This window comes from Hyposmocoma kahamanoa, unplaced genomic scaffold, assembly GCF_003589595.1.
Source record: "Hyposmocoma kahamanoa isolate Upper Pololo Valley unplaced genomic scaffold, ASM358959v1 76, whole genome shotgun sequence".
Lineage (NCBI taxonomy): Eukaryota > Metazoa > Arthropoda > Insecta > Lepidoptera > Cosmopterigidae > Hyposmocoma > Hyposmocoma kahamanoa.
In genome coordinates, this window is record NW_020653900.1 from 9,974,066 (window position 1) to 9,991,900 (window position 17,835).

Genomic DNA, 17,835 nt, shown 5'->3' on the forward strand with positions numbered 1-17,835 from the left:
AAAATATAACACACGTCCTCTCCAATTCTTGTAATTGTATCGACTAATATTGTAGATAGTGGAAAGGCCGGGCGGAGAGGGGTAACGATGAATGTGGAATTTTTGTACGGATTTATTACCTTCCTATAATTGCTTTTGAAAAATGTATGTTAAAACTATTGCGACGTGCGGGCTGGGCCGCGGTTCGAGGAGCTAGTGGCGTGCGCCGGAGGGTGCTGCGCTAGCGCTTGCGCGGCACCGGCCGTGGCGGGCAACCCGCCGGGTGAGGATGCGGGGCGATGGCGCGCTGGGCGCTCTCAGTGTTGCCGCGTTAACAGACAGAGTTACAAGAATTGGAGAACCCTCTCCACCCAAACCCACCCGGGTTTATTTTTCTGGATATAAAGGAAAAATGAACATGTTTGACGTAATTCCACTTACGCTATTCTTCCATGAGGGATGCGACATTGTTATTGTATTTTTTGCAGGAGCGATGAGCACTGTGACAAAAGCAATTATCATAGTGGTAGCAGTGATCGGTCTACTTCTATTAATTGCACTATTTTTCTGCTATTTCTTCTGCTTATCGGTTTTACAAACAATTTTCTGTTCTTGTTGCCCTTGCTCGGAATGTTTTGACGTTAAAGGTAAGTTTAATTAATAAAGGCTGATTTTTTTATACATATTGTGTGGTTCACTGCACAAAAGTGGTGTAACCAGGAATCAATTTCTTTTTACAATATTACTTTAAATGATACTAAACTACATCATAATTTTACATTTCGATGCTGTAGGGTCCAGCTGACCCTGTAAGTGTCAGTGAAGCGAGAGTCAGCAATTTTGAGTATGAGCGAGACAGTGTGAATACGATCGTGTGGCAGTTACTGATAGCCACCGGTCAAGTGTGTTTGTGTCATTTTGGGGCTTATTATAAATAAATTACGCATGGTGAAATTGCGTGTTTTTCAGTAACTCCCAATGCAGGCGCATAAATCATGTGACCCCGATGTGACTTGATAGGTGCCATAGACTGAGAGACAGTCTCTCTCTCTCTCTCGTCGTCTGTTAGACAGGTTTGTCTGGAGGACTTACCTAGAGAGTAATCTTTCCTGTTTTTTTTCCTAATGAATAGATAACAACAATTTGATTTGTTACGAATTCCGCATTAAGCATAGATAATACTAAACTTTGTGTGTTGATATTTTTCCTATATTTTTTATGAAATAACTGCAGTACTTTCTTATAATTATTATTACAAAGAAATTTTCTTCGACCTGACAGGACTTGAATCTGCGACCTTAGCGTCGCTCCGTCGGCCGAGCCACATACAGGTCGAGTTAGCAGATCGACGAAATTCTTCTATGTGACCGTTATAAGTCTTTGTATTGGTTTTATGTGAGAGATTTATGAATTATTTTTATTATTATTTTCTCTGTGTTTTAGATGACGAACCTTAAAAGCCCCAAGGGACTGCCAACCTAGGGTTGTGCGATTGTTTAAGGTTGTCAACTTGGGACAACTTTGGATACTCAGAAATTAGATGACTAGATAACTGATGCTGTTGTTATTACCGAACGCTTTCTTTTAATCTAAAGGTGAGGAAAAATGGAGGTAAATTATTTTCTTCTTCTGCGAACCCAGTGAAGGTTAAACCGTACCATATACATAATACCTGCGCTTGTGTTGAATATATTTTTTCGGGCTTAAAGCGAAGTATTTGAACGCAAGCATAGATTTTAGGGATCGGTCCCACAATGACTAGATGTGAGGTGTGGGGCGCCGTTACTCGCGTCCCGCAGTCTGCGCGCATAAAACTAATATGAATACAATAAAAACAGGCGGAGAAAATTTGACACAGATCCGACGTTGACAAGCGCCCGATGGCGACAGACGGAGCAGTGTGGACGGCGCGGCGTGTCGTTACACCTGTGGGCAATTTCTAGTTTTGGGATCAATGTGAATACTCGTATAATAACTATAGGGCTTCACTTGAAAACCAAAATTTAGCAATTAATAAAATCAGGCATTACTTTGCGGAAGTCCATGTTAATAAAAATGGAAGTAAAAAGAGTAGCAAATTAATTAACTTACATTTTTATTAAAATCTCTGTAGTATTTAAAGAGAAATATCTGTATATAAAAATTACGTGCAAAGTTTGATATTTTATTCATAAATAATTCATTCCAGACTTTTAGCCTGTTTTTAGGATTTTATACGATCAAGTAAAGTACATCCAATCGTCTAACGAATTAGCACATTCTTAAGACTATATCCATAGGTGTATCGTATATTTTTTATAAGACCTTTAATTTATAGTGAAATCTAAACCGTTGGTCTAGCAAAACAGTTTTTCCCGCTTCTCTTCCGATAACCGCCTTAATTTTCCTATTCCCCCCGAATAAAATTAATAAAATATAGAACGAAAACGCAACTACAATCGCTGTCGCCACAAACACCATCATCAAATACACGCTCGGCACGTATTCCGCCTCTCGCCGTACCATCAGATGTAGATTGTTCGATACTCGGCTAACTAATTTACGATGAATATTATCTGGATTTTTAAACTTTTAATACCAGTTACAGGGACAGGGTACAGAAGAAGGTTATCTAACACTCTGACAGAGAACCAAGGTCGTCAACATAGCTGGTAGAATAAGCAAGTTGAAGTGACAGTGGGCTGGCCATTTCGACGTAGAATCGACAACCGATGGGGGAAGCGAGTCCTTGAGTGAAGACTACGGCTCGGCAAATATGGTGTAGGAAATCCTCTGGCTAGATGGAATGACGATTTGCGAAAGGCTGCTGGCAGCAGATGGATGCCATGAGCTGAGGACCGGGTGTAATGGCGCGCATTGGGAGAGGCCTACGTCCAGTCGTGGACTGACTGATGATGATTATGCTGATGGAGGGTAGTAACATTAACTGCGTGAAAAAATGTTCAACATTAGTCTTTCCACCAAAGATGTGCGAGGTAGCGAGGCGGTGCGAGGATGTGTCGCGGCGCTGTGAAACGGTGTGATGTTTTCCACCAAAGCTGTGCGAGGATGCGTTACGAACTCTTTTCAGCTATGCGCGGGCGGGGTACGGTGTGGTGGGGTGAGCGGTGGCGATATGTCAGGTGTCATGCTTTCAGTAGCTTTAGTTTCTTACACCGTTTTGCATACATTCGTCGTCCGCATGACTCGCACACATCTCTGGCTTTTTTGTACGTAGGTACAAATACTTTGGCCCCCCTCTAACCCTTTTCCTTCGGTGCTGCGTTAAGCGAAGCTAGGACAATAAAGTAATCCCATTGGTGGATTTTTTTCTCGCACACTGCCTCGCTACGTCGCACATCTCTGGCCGCAAATTCAAATAATTGCGCGCAAACGTGTGTCTTCCATTGGATACATCCAACACATGACATAACGTACGCGCAAACCTTGAACGTCCCGCCGAACGCCCCGCAGATGCGAAATATGGCCTTAGGGTAAGGTTACCTAGTCTCATAATTATTAATCTTTCCATATTGAGTAGACTGAGCTTCCATGATGATCCACGGCATTGTATGACACAAACACCCCGTGCAAATGCTTCGAAACAACTGAATAAAATACGTTCTTTTGGTGCCCCAAACGAAATTCAGTCGTAAGCTACGAGAGTCAATAAACGCGACTCACAACTCACAAATTACGCTCGTCTGACTTCACCCTTTACCTTCTCTGGATTCGCGGAGTATACCTATCTTATCAATTTCTATTGATTTGGATTTCCATAAAGTAATAAGTACCTGAATCTATAAATTATTTGATTATTTGTAATAATGCAAGTATGATACTCCATACGAATGTAGCAGCCAGTTCAGTAACTTGAAGGCATCTTCCAATGCAGTGGTGAACAGTTTCGGAGAAATGACGTCTCCCTGTCGCACTCCCCTTTGCAATTGGATAGGCTTTGTGCACTGGTCCTGGAATCGATTGACATAGTGGCTTTTCTGTACAAACACTTCAACACTTCGATATATCGATAGTCAATGTGGCAACGTTGTAGAGACTGTAGCAACGCCCAAATCTCGATCGAATCAAAGGCTTTCTCATGGTCCACAAAAGCTCTATAAGCTATGGTAAAAATGTATATGGTAGTGTTTTTCTTATAAAATACATATTTCGCTATCTATTTGTTTTTTTTTTCTTTTAGCATGTACCGTGGAACTCATGATACTACAAAACGTAAAAGTGTATACGAAAAAAGTTTTGTGGTATCGGATACGATTTCAGACCGGCAGATCAACGAACGGTGTCTATAAGTCAAGTATGGTAACTGATCTACTCCCGCCGCGTGCCTTGTACGGTCTAGGGATGCGGCAGACATCTGCATCCGCAACTGCAACCGCGGATCATACGCATATTTTTAAGTATCTGCTTCCGCATTCGACATCCGAATCAATCGATGCTGAGATTTTGCGGATGCGGAAGTTTTGCAGGTTACGATAAGATCCCAAAGCTTCAGTCCCTACTCAAATCGCGTGCCGAGTACCAGTGCTAATTAGCCCACCAGGGATCGAGAATTTGTCAGCGTGTAGTGTATAGTTTACTTTTTAAACAGAAATTGTTGAGTTGAAAATGAGTTTACATTTTCAAGATAGCCCAGCTCTATTGTACGAAGGACGGCCTATAACATCTTTAAAAACTTTAAGTTTTAACAATCAATGTCATAATATTTCTAAGCCTTCTGCTTTTCATGTGCTTTGTAATTAAATTACCTGGAATTATTATTTTTCATTTAAATTCATGATAATTCAACGATCACCAAATCCACATTTCGACCCCTCCGACGTAAAGTATTGTATGTCGAAATTGCCAAGTTTACAGAGGAGCCTTTTAAATATTCTGAATTCACTGAAATAAGCACAACACGTGACTTTAGCATTGTTAGCATTTGTTTGTGTTTGTATGTTGTTGCTTTAGCAAAGCTCGTTACTCACATAGAGTATTATAAAATCCTAGATATCGGTTAGATGATGTATTAGATGATCACTCTATTTGAGTAACGAGCTTTGCCGAATAAAATGGAGAACTTTAAAATGCCTCCCTCTAAACTTGGCAATTTCGACATACGATACTTTACGTAGGAGGGGTCGATTTATTCTGAAAAAAAAATGCAATGTGTACATATCAACGACGAAAAATTCGACTCCGCGTCCTCATCTGCAGATGTCGTCATAACCCACATCTTCCCTGAGGGTCTACTCTCGTTCTCAGTCTGAAACAATTACTGTCAAATAAGTAATACTCTATCTATAACAAAGGACAATGTCATGTACGAAGTTTCATTCGCATCAAGCGTATTTTAATTTGGTCGAATATTACTTATTTGACAGTAATTGTATGAGACGAATGTCAGCCGGAAAACGAGTGACAGGGCCAGGACGCCGATTCAGAACTCTTGGATATTTTAACCGAATTATTCGATTGGATATTGTTCTTGAATCGAAGGGCGCTTTCCGAGCTATTCAGAACATTCGAGTTAAACGTTCGATTCGGATAAGGATACGATATCGTTGTCCAACAGCGTTTACAGAGTTAGTCGGTCAATATAGATAATAAGAAAAATTTTATCTTTTTATATACATTTTTAAGGCCTAAAATATAGGAATGATATTAGTCTTGCATTAAAATAAATTAATATAATTGAACAACATCCAGACTTTATTTTTAAAAAGTAAAAGATTTCCATATTGCATTCATGCTTTGTAAACAACAGGACGTTCGGTAACTTTCGCTCGATAACTGTGTTCCGAATAAAACGTTTGTGGCCTTTGCCGGTCGGAAAGTTCGAGTGTGATGTCATTTCGGTTCGGTTTCGAATACGACGGTTTGACGTTCGATTCGGGTGTTGTGAATAAAAATGAAAAGAAATCGTACGATACCAAATTGAATCAGTCGACAACTGAGTTATAATAGGGTTCTGAATCGACCCCATGGTACGGACGCACAGATTCGCAGTAATGAAAGGCGCGTTGTATGGAGTTAACATACTTGTTTTATTATACTGTGTCATCACAATTTACAGTCTATCTATATATAATTTATAGTCATATGTAAGGTATCAATCCTGTGTTTAAGAAATACTATCTACTAAGACTGTTTTTGCCAGAACGACTGCATCAAGTTGATGGACTGCATGACATGCAGTGCTTGATTTTTCGGCAAATCGTTGTTGTAATCGGTGTCCATTTTAAATTAGTAAAATTCAAATTACATTCGTTTTTTCTAGTATTCTTTTTCCATACATCGTCTCTTTTTAACCGACCTCAAAAGGTTCTCAATTTGACTGTTTTTTGTGTATGTATCTTATGCGATTACTCCGAAATCAGGGACCTGATTTCGACGATTCTTTTTTGTTGGAAAGGGGGTAGTGGGGGTAGCTTAGTAGTGGTCCCACTCAAATTTGAAGAAAATGTTCCACCTCTGAGTGGTAAATTAGGGCATGAATCCAGTTTATTAGATCTAATTCATTTTCCGTTAACCGATTTCAATAAAACTTGGCAATCAGATGTACAAATTTTTGAGGTCGGTTTTTTTTTATAAAATATTTTAGCACGTGTATTATTCTTACAAAAGACATTATACTTAAAAAGATCGCACAAATGGACATCATTTCGCACCCCTCATGGAAGAATTACATAAGTGGAGTTACGTCAAAAACGTTTATTGCTCCATTAGATACAGTAAAATATAACCCACATCCTCTCCAATTCGTGTAATACTACGACTAATATTGCAGATCTTGTCTATCGACTAATATTGTAGATCTTATCTGTAGACTAATATTGTAGATCTTATCTATCTACTTGGAATTGGAGAGGATATGTGTTATATTTTTCTGTATCTAATGGAGTAATAAACATTTTTGACGTTAATCCACTTATGCCATTTTTCCATGAGGGGTGCGATTTTGACAGTATAAAGTTTTGACCTTGCAAGTTACGACGATCAAGTCCATTCTATTTATAATTTACTAAGGGACGACATAGACCAGGAAGATTATTTATAATTTCTATTAATGACGGCATAATATTGTGATATTAATATAAATGGAATTAAGTAATATAGAAACGTCAGAATGTATTATTTATATTCTGATGTAGCAATGTTGTAAAATTAAATAAAGATTTTTTTTAGGTTGATATGAATTTTCATTTATTTGTTTATACAAAACACACACAAAACTGACTGAGACTATTATATTATATATGACTGTGACTATTATATTATATTATATAAGAGGTTGGAGTACACTGTTGTATCACATACAAATGAAAATACACATCGAATGTTGAAATTGATATCATCATTAAATGAAAAGAATGGCCTTTTGGGGAATGGCCTTAAAATTTACTGAGATTAAACTTATTTATTACATTTTATAAAACGAGAGTTTCGTTTTCGTTTGTTGTTTTTACATTCGTTCATAATACATAGAAATAGATCGATCATACTTAAATTATGTGCACACGATTAATTCGATCATAGACGAGTAAGAATGCCATGGAAATTTTTATATCTTAAAATGCGTAATAACTATATATTTTTTATAACAATATATTTCTGCCGCCAAGCAGTAATGTATGTAGTAAAAGAAATTACAGGCACAATGTAGGCAGGATACAATGTAGATATAGTTTGTAAACAATGTTTGTGGATCTATAAACTGATTTTACTGCCTCGGTGGCCGAACGGTACGGAACGGTCTACCACACAGCGGTCCCAGGTTCGATTCCCGGGCTGGGAGAAATATTTGTAAGGCCTACATTTATTTCTCTCATGAGTTTGGGTGTAATTTGTGGTTGTCTATGTTCATGGCACCCGCGATGCAGGGTGTCCCCAGTGCGGGGTCATGTCGAGTGTATGCGTTATTATTATTATAAAAAAAAGATTATCTCCTACATCGCCTGCATTTTTGTTATTACATTATCTGATAGATGAGCTAGTAGCAGTAGAGGTCCTTGTGAAAGAGTTCGTCCAGGGAAACACTGTCACCTTACCATTTCTGTCGCCAAGCGGTAATGTGAGCTTTACTGCGTTAAGGGTGCTGCTGAAATTACAGACACATGGCGACTTGTCAACTTATGTCTCGTGGCGGTGCCTCCAAGATCTTTGCGATTTAAGCCTCTGAGGAGCACTGCAACTGTTATGGATAGCTTCTCGACGCACAACTTGTTTTTCACGTTACTTGGTGTTATATATATTAAAAAAAGATACTGTCTTAGTGGCCGAACGGTTACCATACTGCGCTGCCATGCAGACGTCCCGGATTCGATTCCCAGGCGCGGAGAAGTATATGTGTGACACATTTATTTCTCTCGTGAGTTTGAGTATATTTTTTGTGGTTGTTTATGTGTGTGTCTTCCTAATGCGGGGCTATGAGTGTTCGCGTTAAAAAAATGAATAACCTTTATTGTAAGTTGTGTTTATACATTAATTATATTAATGGCTTGATCTTTCCTGTAAAATATTTTTAATACGTTTTTGATTTGCACGCGTTTTTTATCAGTTATTTTATCTGCTAGGATTTTTGGTAAGTTATTTAATGTGTCACGAAAACAGGATTCAAAATAACTGACAAGATGTTTCCGTTATAATCGTTTTCTCTCCGAAACAAAGTTATGATTTAACATAGTTAATTTGTAATTCATTTAATAATAACAATAATAATTAAACAATATTAACATTACATGCATTTTCAGATAAGATAGGTAAGTACCTACATACAAAATAAAAGTAGGTAACATAATCTTACAGTAGGTACCGGCACGCTATCATCACTACAATATACATCAATTATCTCCTTCAACGTAGTTATGAATTAATACGAAACTTGATGAGCGGACAAACGTCAAAACGCCCATCAAAGCGTGCGTACTATAGTGTCGTAATTTTTCCAATAGGTACGTACCAGGTTGTAAATATAGCACATCGGGAAAATTATAAGAAACTTTATTAGTCAAAATAATTGAAATAACGTTTTCATAAAAGTTTCTTATTTCGTTATCATAAATACACTTACAGGATGGAAATAAAAGTAAATACATCAGTGAATAACTCGATAACATATAGATACGACAACAGCGTTCGAATATATTCGTGGATTTCAAGTTTTCCCAATGTTCAGTATATGGGATCTGATATACTGTATATTCAAATTGGTGCAGCAGTATACGAGTGAAAACATGACAGACAGACAGTTAGTGTCGCATTTATAATATTATTTTGAATTGCAGGATAGTGTCACTTTTCGTATAATTTAAATACTTTTTCTTTGTTGTTCAAAGGTAAAGGACAACAGCAGAGCGTAGGTGTCCTTTGTCTCAAATAGTTTATCTGATCAAAACTTCGTGTGGATGGCCGCATTCGACGACGCGCGAAATTGGACACCAATGAGGACGCGTCTATACACGTAGCCCTATTCGGTAAGAATGGCTACAGGAAAAAAACTAAGTCAGATCTTTGTTCTTTTAACGACTTTTATGCCGTAGCACTATCTGTGAGAAATCTTACAGATGCATGGTGTTGAGGGCGCTGGTTTTAGTCCAGCCGGACCGAAAACGAATTATTTTTAGTGTTAGATCTTTGTATTAACAATTATATCAAACTATATTCCGTCCAGCCATTTATTCATCTTTTGACAGATCGAATTCTAATCAGTTCACTAACTGATTAGAATTCGATCTGTAAAAAATCGAATCAGAGCCGCATTAGGACATCACTATGTCCTAATGCGGCTCTGATTCGATTTTTTATAACACTCGATTTTATTTATGAAGAAGTTTTAATCGTGAATGTGAGCGGATTCCAAAAAAAGATATTGTCTGATCGGAATCGTGATGTTGCCTTTGACAATTTGTGTACTGAAGAATTAATAATTAATCTTAATGAGGATTCAAGTGATGATTTCCTTTAATGTGGAGAAGAATCCGACCATTCATTACAATAAACAGTAAAAATTAATTATAATTATTTATAATTCATTTCATTTCATTATAATTTATTAGACTTAATAAAATTTAACAATTTGATTAATCTTCGTTCCATGATCTGCTGCCTGGATAAATATAGCAGCTAAAGAGGTCGTCGCTTCAGTAAAATTAAAAAATAAAAGAGTCTAAGGCTCGTATTCCAGAACTCTACTCAAAACTCAAGTCAGGATTTGAGTATTGCAGTGAGCACTGAAAATCATACTCAAGTCCTTTTAAGTCAAGCCATTAGGGTCGTATTTCTGCTGCTTGAAATCATACTCAAGTCTGCTCAAATCCTGACTTGAGCATTGAGTAGAGTTCTGGAATACGACCCTAAGAAGTATTGCATTTTTTGTCTAAGGTTGTAGGCAGTGATCATAAGCATAATATCATTGGTTGTAGGTATATCAATAATTACGGAACTTCGGAGGCATGCATATGTCAAAAATGAAATATATATTTTTTAAATAAATCTCCAATATCATTCTAGTTAGTGAATTAATAAAAAATATAATATTATATCGATATAAATACCTAATGAACATGTGTAATTATTATGATTCTATTAATAAAACTATGGATAACAGATTCGCGTTAGAATTTTAGCTATGCTGCCGTTCTGACCACGTAACGTAATATTACGAGATAGTGATGGATCACCCTGCCACTACATTTGCTCGTGTGCAGATAGCGTCTTGCTGTATGTAGTAGTAGTAGTAGGTAACTAACTATGGGCCGTTGTATGGAGTGTCCGGGGTGTAACAGAAGTCCTACGTCAAATCAGGGGGCCTACCATAACCTTTCAAAAAACAATCTTATTTCAATGTAAGCCTAAAGTAAGCTTATTATAATATTACTCATATTCGTACCATGACAAACCTGTCAACCAAGTAATGTATTATTGCAAAAGTGATTGAAAGAAATAATGATTTCTCAATATTGTCTATTTCTTACTAAAAATAGGAAAGAAATAACGCTATGTGAACTATATAATGCCATCTCTTTCTTTTTTGCTATTCCGAATCATCTTATATCGTAGTATAATGTTTAAGTACTTAATATTATTTACATTCAGAGAATTTTTTGACTGTTAATAAAAGTATGTAATAATAAAATCTATTAAAATAACGTTGTTTTCACTAATTATTCCGCATTTTCATGAAGAAAAATAAATAAAACAAGCTGAGTCTTGATAGTCACGTTGTGAGTTCGGAACTATAGTCTAGTGTCGACTGTTAGTTTCGCCAAGGAGCATATAGATGGCGCTGTTATAATTTTACGAAATAAACATCGCGTATTTTTGTTTAACGAGAAATTATTTCCTACGTGCTATTGAATAAAAAATAAACAAAACATATGTATATAAACATGTTTAACTTAACTTTTAAATATTAAGACAATAAAACTGAAAATAAAATTGATTCCATTGCATCCGTGTAACTATTTAAGATTGCTAAATTTGACATGAAAGTAATATTAGTTTAATGTTAAAGTCGCGTCATAGTACGAACTGAGTGAATGAATAGTCACAAAGCGGCATTAAAACATCATAGTTTTAACATTCTAATAAGCTTATTTTAAGCGCGTTATGGTACGAAAAGTATAAATGTAAGGTTAAAGTAATATTGTTTTAAGAGGTTGTGGTAGGCCCCCTGGTAAGATGTTAAGCGAACAAGCGTTCGTATTTTACGTTAAATCCAGTGTTAACTGACACACGGCATCATTAGTGGCATGACAAAACTAGGTTTTTTAAAGATTTTATTTAATGTACGATGTTTCACCGTGATATTCTATTATGTTTGTGAAATTACTCAATAAAGCAAAAAGTTGTTTATGATTTTTGACTAAGTACCTACTACCTAAAGGTCAAAAATCATAAAGAAAGAACAAGCACATAGAAACATTCGTAAGTTCCGTTGGTTCTTTCTTAGTTAGTAGAAGACGCTGTTTTGATTTTGTTGTCTTCGATCTTCGTATTAAATTAAAACTGGGTTTGACAAGACCTGTTTTCACTAATTATTTTATAGTTCGTAAGCATTCGTACCTCTTAGACTTAACTAAATTGTGGAGGGTCACTAATCGGGGAGCACAGAATAAGCCTCCAGAGATGTGTCGGCATTGTGCAACTTAAATTGGCAATCAAACTTAGTCTTCAGTAACAGACATCAATGCGGACTAGATGCGTTATGGGTAAACAAACCTCGAGTGCGGACGATTTGAACATCTGTATTTAAAAATATACATTCGGGTTACGTTACCTGTCATAAATAACGCTCTCTCTATCATCTTAGTCATAAACAAGGCATTTGCATTTTGGCATCGAGTCTAAAACCAGAAATAGAAACGAAATGTCATTTATTTTGTTTGAAAACTTGCCGAATTATTATGGTGACAACTGCGCTCCGATTGGCCAGCCCGAATTCGAAACAATTGACACTTCAAATCGACCAATTTAACTTGAGCTTTGATATAACGGGCAAAAATGTTGTAATTAGAGTTTTGCTGTTTTTCCCACACCACCAAATGGAACAGCCCCCCCATTGTTTGAGATATTTATTACAATAAATACAGAATATTTTTGGAATATACGGAGGCGTACATACAGGTCAGTCGTTGGCGCTGCGCTATTCAGCTTTCTAATTTGTGATTTTAACGCATACGAGATATGATATTAAGTGATATAAGGCCTATTAGCCAAATGAGTTGCCAGGGATGGATGGCCCTTACTTCGTCTCTGTTTCTGGTTACATACTCGATGCATTTTGGTAACTTTGTAGATATTGACACCTAAGTTTTTTTTTGAAAATTTCAATAACGCCGATTTTGCTTCACAAAAAAAAGCTGAAACTTACTAAGATAAAAAGCTGCTACCGACTGACGACTCTCAGACCGACGATTATGGTTTGCCGTATTTTTTCTGAAACGGAAAACGTCAGAGTTTTGGGCTCACTGCTAGCTGCATGGTTCATGGCTAACTTCATTTCAGCGTAACAAGAGTATTGGTGCATACAACACGTGTACTCCTACACGACACCGATCGGCCCCTTAGACCGACGCGGGTATAGTTGTCAAAGTTTTAAGTGAATATTGTAACTTACCAATGTCTGTAACAAAAGACTGCTTATCTCTAATAAAAGAAAAATATATTGTATAAAACTTTGCTTAATACAATTTCACACATTTCCTTTTAATATTAAACTTAATTTTACGACGATATTTTACTAAACATACTAAAACGACCCTCGAACTTTCGGTCCCACACACCGTGCGCGGGTATATGTGCTACACTATTTGGCGCGAGTATAGGAAGGTTAACCAACGTTAAAATGAACTAAAAATTTTCAGAGACTGAAAGTTGTTTTATTATTGTAACGGTAGGTAAGTCGCCACCTCGATCAGCCCGCCAGCCATACGTCACTTCCACGTTATAGCGGCATACCTGAACGACTATAAGACGACGAAAGATTAACGTTCTCCAAAGAAAAGTCGTTCATATTGCTGCGGTATAATGTTTACTTTCGTTTCTTGTAATAAAAATCCATTAAGATAAACACAAAATGGAAAATTTATTAAAATTAAACACCAGTATGGATAAATAATGCGACTATCATTTTTGCACTTCAAAATAGCAAAATAAATCATTTTTCGATTCTCCAGGATTTGCTAGTGACAACTGACACAACCATTGACAAAGCCAAAATGGCAGTCTGAGCTCAAGTATGTGGAACTGCGCGTACTGTTGTCACACGTGCCCCGCACTTGGAACACTTTTACTGTATATCGAGTTCTTAGGTTTTCGCGATTGTTACACATAGGAAATGAAACTATTTTTCCAGATTTAAATCGCGTATATTTGTTTTTTCAAACAAACCGACGTTTCGGGCCCTTTACAGGTCCCATGGTCGAACTTTTACTGTATTTATTGTTTTGTGGTTTCAGTCCTTTTAGGAAGCGTTGTGCAAGTAGTTCGCATGAGTAATTTTTAATCTGGTTTAAAACGCAGAAATACAGTCGACTAGTTTTAGCAGCAGTATAGAGCTCCTTGTGAAAGAGTTCGTCCAGGTAAATACTGCCACCAGCTCTCGGTGAAATAACAGGCACATGGGACTTGTCAACTTATGCCTCAGGGTGACGGGCGCAGTGGCAGTGCCCCTCAGATTTTTGCGATTTAAAGCTCTGAGTGGCACTGCAATATTATGGACAGGCAAGGAGCTTACCATTAGGCATACGACTCGTTCGTCCCGTCACGTGGTATAAAAAAAGCTATTTATAGTTAGGTTGGGTTACTCAGCAGTCTGAAATTTCTAGAATATACTTATAAAAAACATTTCGCATCATAATTTATGGTACCTATTGGGTATCTATGGTACCTATTGGGCAGGGTATTACGAACGGGATAATCGCAATAAACGCGATTTAATAGGCATTTACACACGTACGAATTATCCCGTTATTTCGGCCAAATTGCACCGGCTATGATAGGGCTGTTAAGCCCGATCTATTTTATCGCGTATACACTCCCGTTTCTTATGTTTATTTTCTCTGAAAATATGAAAGTAATGACTGCTTTTCTGCAGAGAGATTCATCGAATTTACGAGCAAAATTCTGATTCCTGGCCACTTGTTTTCAAATTTTGAATCGTTCTTTAATACCTTTGCCTCGTCATCCTCACTTTGTTTCGTTCCGTCGTCATTCTCCACTTAATGTCTGAAGCGAGCACTCCTGCTCGTTCTTACCACTAAGTTTGATCCGTTTACCAGTTTCCGGTTTAAATCATGTAACCTATCTAATATCTTCAAAATCAAGTAGCCCAACTAATATTTGTAAAATACGGTCCATTCTGCGTAAGTTCTTTACTGTCTCACACATGTTTCGTACTAATTAAGCAAGGAGTGTTTTTTGAATATTGTACCTGTTTTTTATACTATTTTTATTTTTACAGCCTTTCTTCCTTTCTTCGTCTTTACTTTATACAATAAATTCGTGTAGACCTAGTAATCTATTATTATTGCTAGCTATTGGCGATTTACAACCCTTTCAAAAATATCGCTATTTAAAGCTTACTACCAGACCTGCAGCCGATGATTCAACTGCACACAGAAAGCAGCTCTCTAAGAGTCGTGTACAACAATAATATTTAGAATGCTGTGGCGGCTACCGCGATTCTGTGGCGGGTCAGGAATCGTCGATGCTCATGTAGATGGATTGGCCATTATGAGAAAGAGAGCGGCATCCTTGACGCGCAGAGGGCGTGGCGACGGTAAGGGCATCGTGAGTTCTATTGCTGGCAGGGTCCAGGGTTCATTTCTTGAACACTAATAATAGTTTATTCAGTACAACAGTAATACCATAACTGACAAAAAACATACAAATTATGGCAGTACATAAACTGACAAAATAATAGTGGACATGCCATCAATCAGTTCCCAAACTAGAATAACCTTGTGCGACCTGATTTTGATTCAAATAGGAATCGGGTATTCTCGAACAGATGGGTTTCTGAGCGAGAAGATGAACCTGATTCCTATTATATCTTTCTAATTTGTGAGTTAAATCAACTATTGTTCCGATTACGAATGTCAAAAGTTTCCGATAGTGCAGTTGTGAATCGCAATTAGCGCCTCGACTCAGAAAAGACGCAGTTTTCGACCGGGAGAGGCAATCAAAATCAAGTTTTCTGTGCTTTGGGAGATGATGACCAAAATTCATGTGCACTCTAGTGCCCAGTGTAAATTTTTAAGTTGTTAGTATTACTAACATTAGTGTGTAAGCTTTTCTTTTTTATATTAACTGGATGAATAATTCGAAATGAAGTATTTGAATTTGAAATAATTTGTTTCATGTGTTTCATATTATTTTTATGACTGTGATGTGATAAAAATACTTTTGATGTATGTTCATGTGCCTATATTACATCTAGAATTATTAAAAAAGTACATTGAACCCTTGGAATATGGTCCGGGCACTGGTGTGGGACCTCCCGTGTGGCGACACACTTGCCCCATCCCATCTCCAGCACACCAGAAAGAGGCGTGGCTCCGCAACTGTGTTAGCGGAAAAATTAAAGACATAAATACTAAGAAAGAGGCTCCAAGTACCTTGCACCTCTTGGAGTCGAAACCCTTGACTCGTGGGATACCGGTGTCCTCCTACTTTACAATTCCTTTTTCAAAAAAATTATAGGTCGTCTGGGAAACCTAAGGGCTGGCAGCTACCTTGTCCAACGTATTATCGTAGCTAGACAAAGGCGGAACGCCAGCATCTTGGGCAACTTGCTGCGGGGACCCAATTTTATCCTAGTTTAATCCTAGTTTTCGTTTCTGGTATTTAAGCGTTCATCGTCTTTTTTTACCTTACCTGTACATAAATATACATCATCATCATATCAGCCGGAAGACGTCCATTGCTGAATATAGGCCTCCCCCAAAGATTGCCAGACTTGCCGGTCGGACGCGACGTCTAAAATATACATAAATTGTAAAAAAATGCAGGCTCCACGACGATCTTAATTTAGGTATATACTGCCTTGTATGACATTATGACATGCAATAATAAGTATGTACTACACATTCAAAGTGTCCAAAGCCCAGCGAGACTTATTTGAGTTACCTAATATTCGGTACTTTGGACATGCCGACAATAATACTTACTGATAAATATACAATACACAATGGTTTGTATGAATTATTAGTAACGCGTCTTCACGTGAAACACGTTTCTCTCGTTACCTCTCAGACATGTCACCTAAGAACATGTCACCGGCCTGACATATCACCTACGAGACTCGAATAGACCAGGAAATTAAGGCCATTAATATTGGAGGGAGGCATGTAATAACGAGTTTCACAACGAATGAAAATTCGACGAGATTTTTGAGCCACCGTTTCGCGGCTAGCCACCCACTAACCTTACGTTATTCATAGTATCAAAATTTTCGACTATTCCATAACTGCTACTTTTTCTGGACCAATAAATCGTATTTGGTTGAAAAGACTTGGAAACGCATCCATTAATTAGTTTCTTTTATGACACCAAGTGGCGAAACGAACATGGCCGTACCGTACCGCACACCGCTCAGAACTTTAAATCGCAAGATCTTAGGGACAATGCCACTGCGCCAGTCTCCCTGAGACATAAGTTGAAAAGTCCCATTTGCCTGTAATTTCACCAGCACCTTTCTTACCCTTCAAAACTGGAACGTAATAATGCTTATATTAATGCATAGTGGCTGAAATAGGTAAGGCTACTTTAAAATCAAAATCAAAGCTTTCTGGTGTTCCACAGTGACCAAGAAGCTGATAATGGAGGTGATATTGTAAACCTCTTTATCGATTGCTTATCATATTGGGCCTAAAATACTATGACATATGCCCCTGAGTTTTAGTCTAATTTCTCAATATTTACTAACCTTATCTACTGACCTTGTATTGAAGTAACTTAAATATAGACACTTGTCAAAGGACGTGGGTCATGAAGATATTCCCCTTATTTGTATTCGTCTCTGTGCTTTAGGTCTTGGGCAACCTCAAACGTTTTTTTTTTATTTTATTTAAACTTTAACTTATTGGAAGACCAACGGCTATCTTTCTCATTCTCTATACAGAGTGAAAACTGAAATAACAATGGAGAGCCAATTATAGGTCTTCACCAATAGACACATATTAAATTGATTAATGAGCATTAAATTATAACTAGTAACTATACTATACATATAGATAATGGTAATATAGGTAGGTAAAATCGACAGGTGGCGCCACTTGTGGTAAACACTGTCCTCGCGATATAATTTCGTAAAATTGTTGAAAATAAATAGTTCAACTTAAAAAGTGTGTTAACGTGTTTACAAGTACCACA

At 37.3% G+C, this 17,835-nt stretch overlaps 1 long non-coding RNA gene across 1 annotated transcript; it reads left to right on the forward strand.

Annotated features, from left to right (window-relative positions):
• The first annotated feature begins 595 nt into the window (after positions 1 to 595).
• On the forward strand, positions 596 to 4,774 carry LOC113232568. The gene is made up of 3 exons (XR_003310639.1): positions 596 to 626; positions 1,423 to 1,574; positions 4,160 to 4,774. It is a non-coding gene; the product is annotated as an uncharacterized LOC113232568 (long non-coding RNA).
• Positions 4,775 to 17,835: the final 13,061 nt, after the last annotated feature.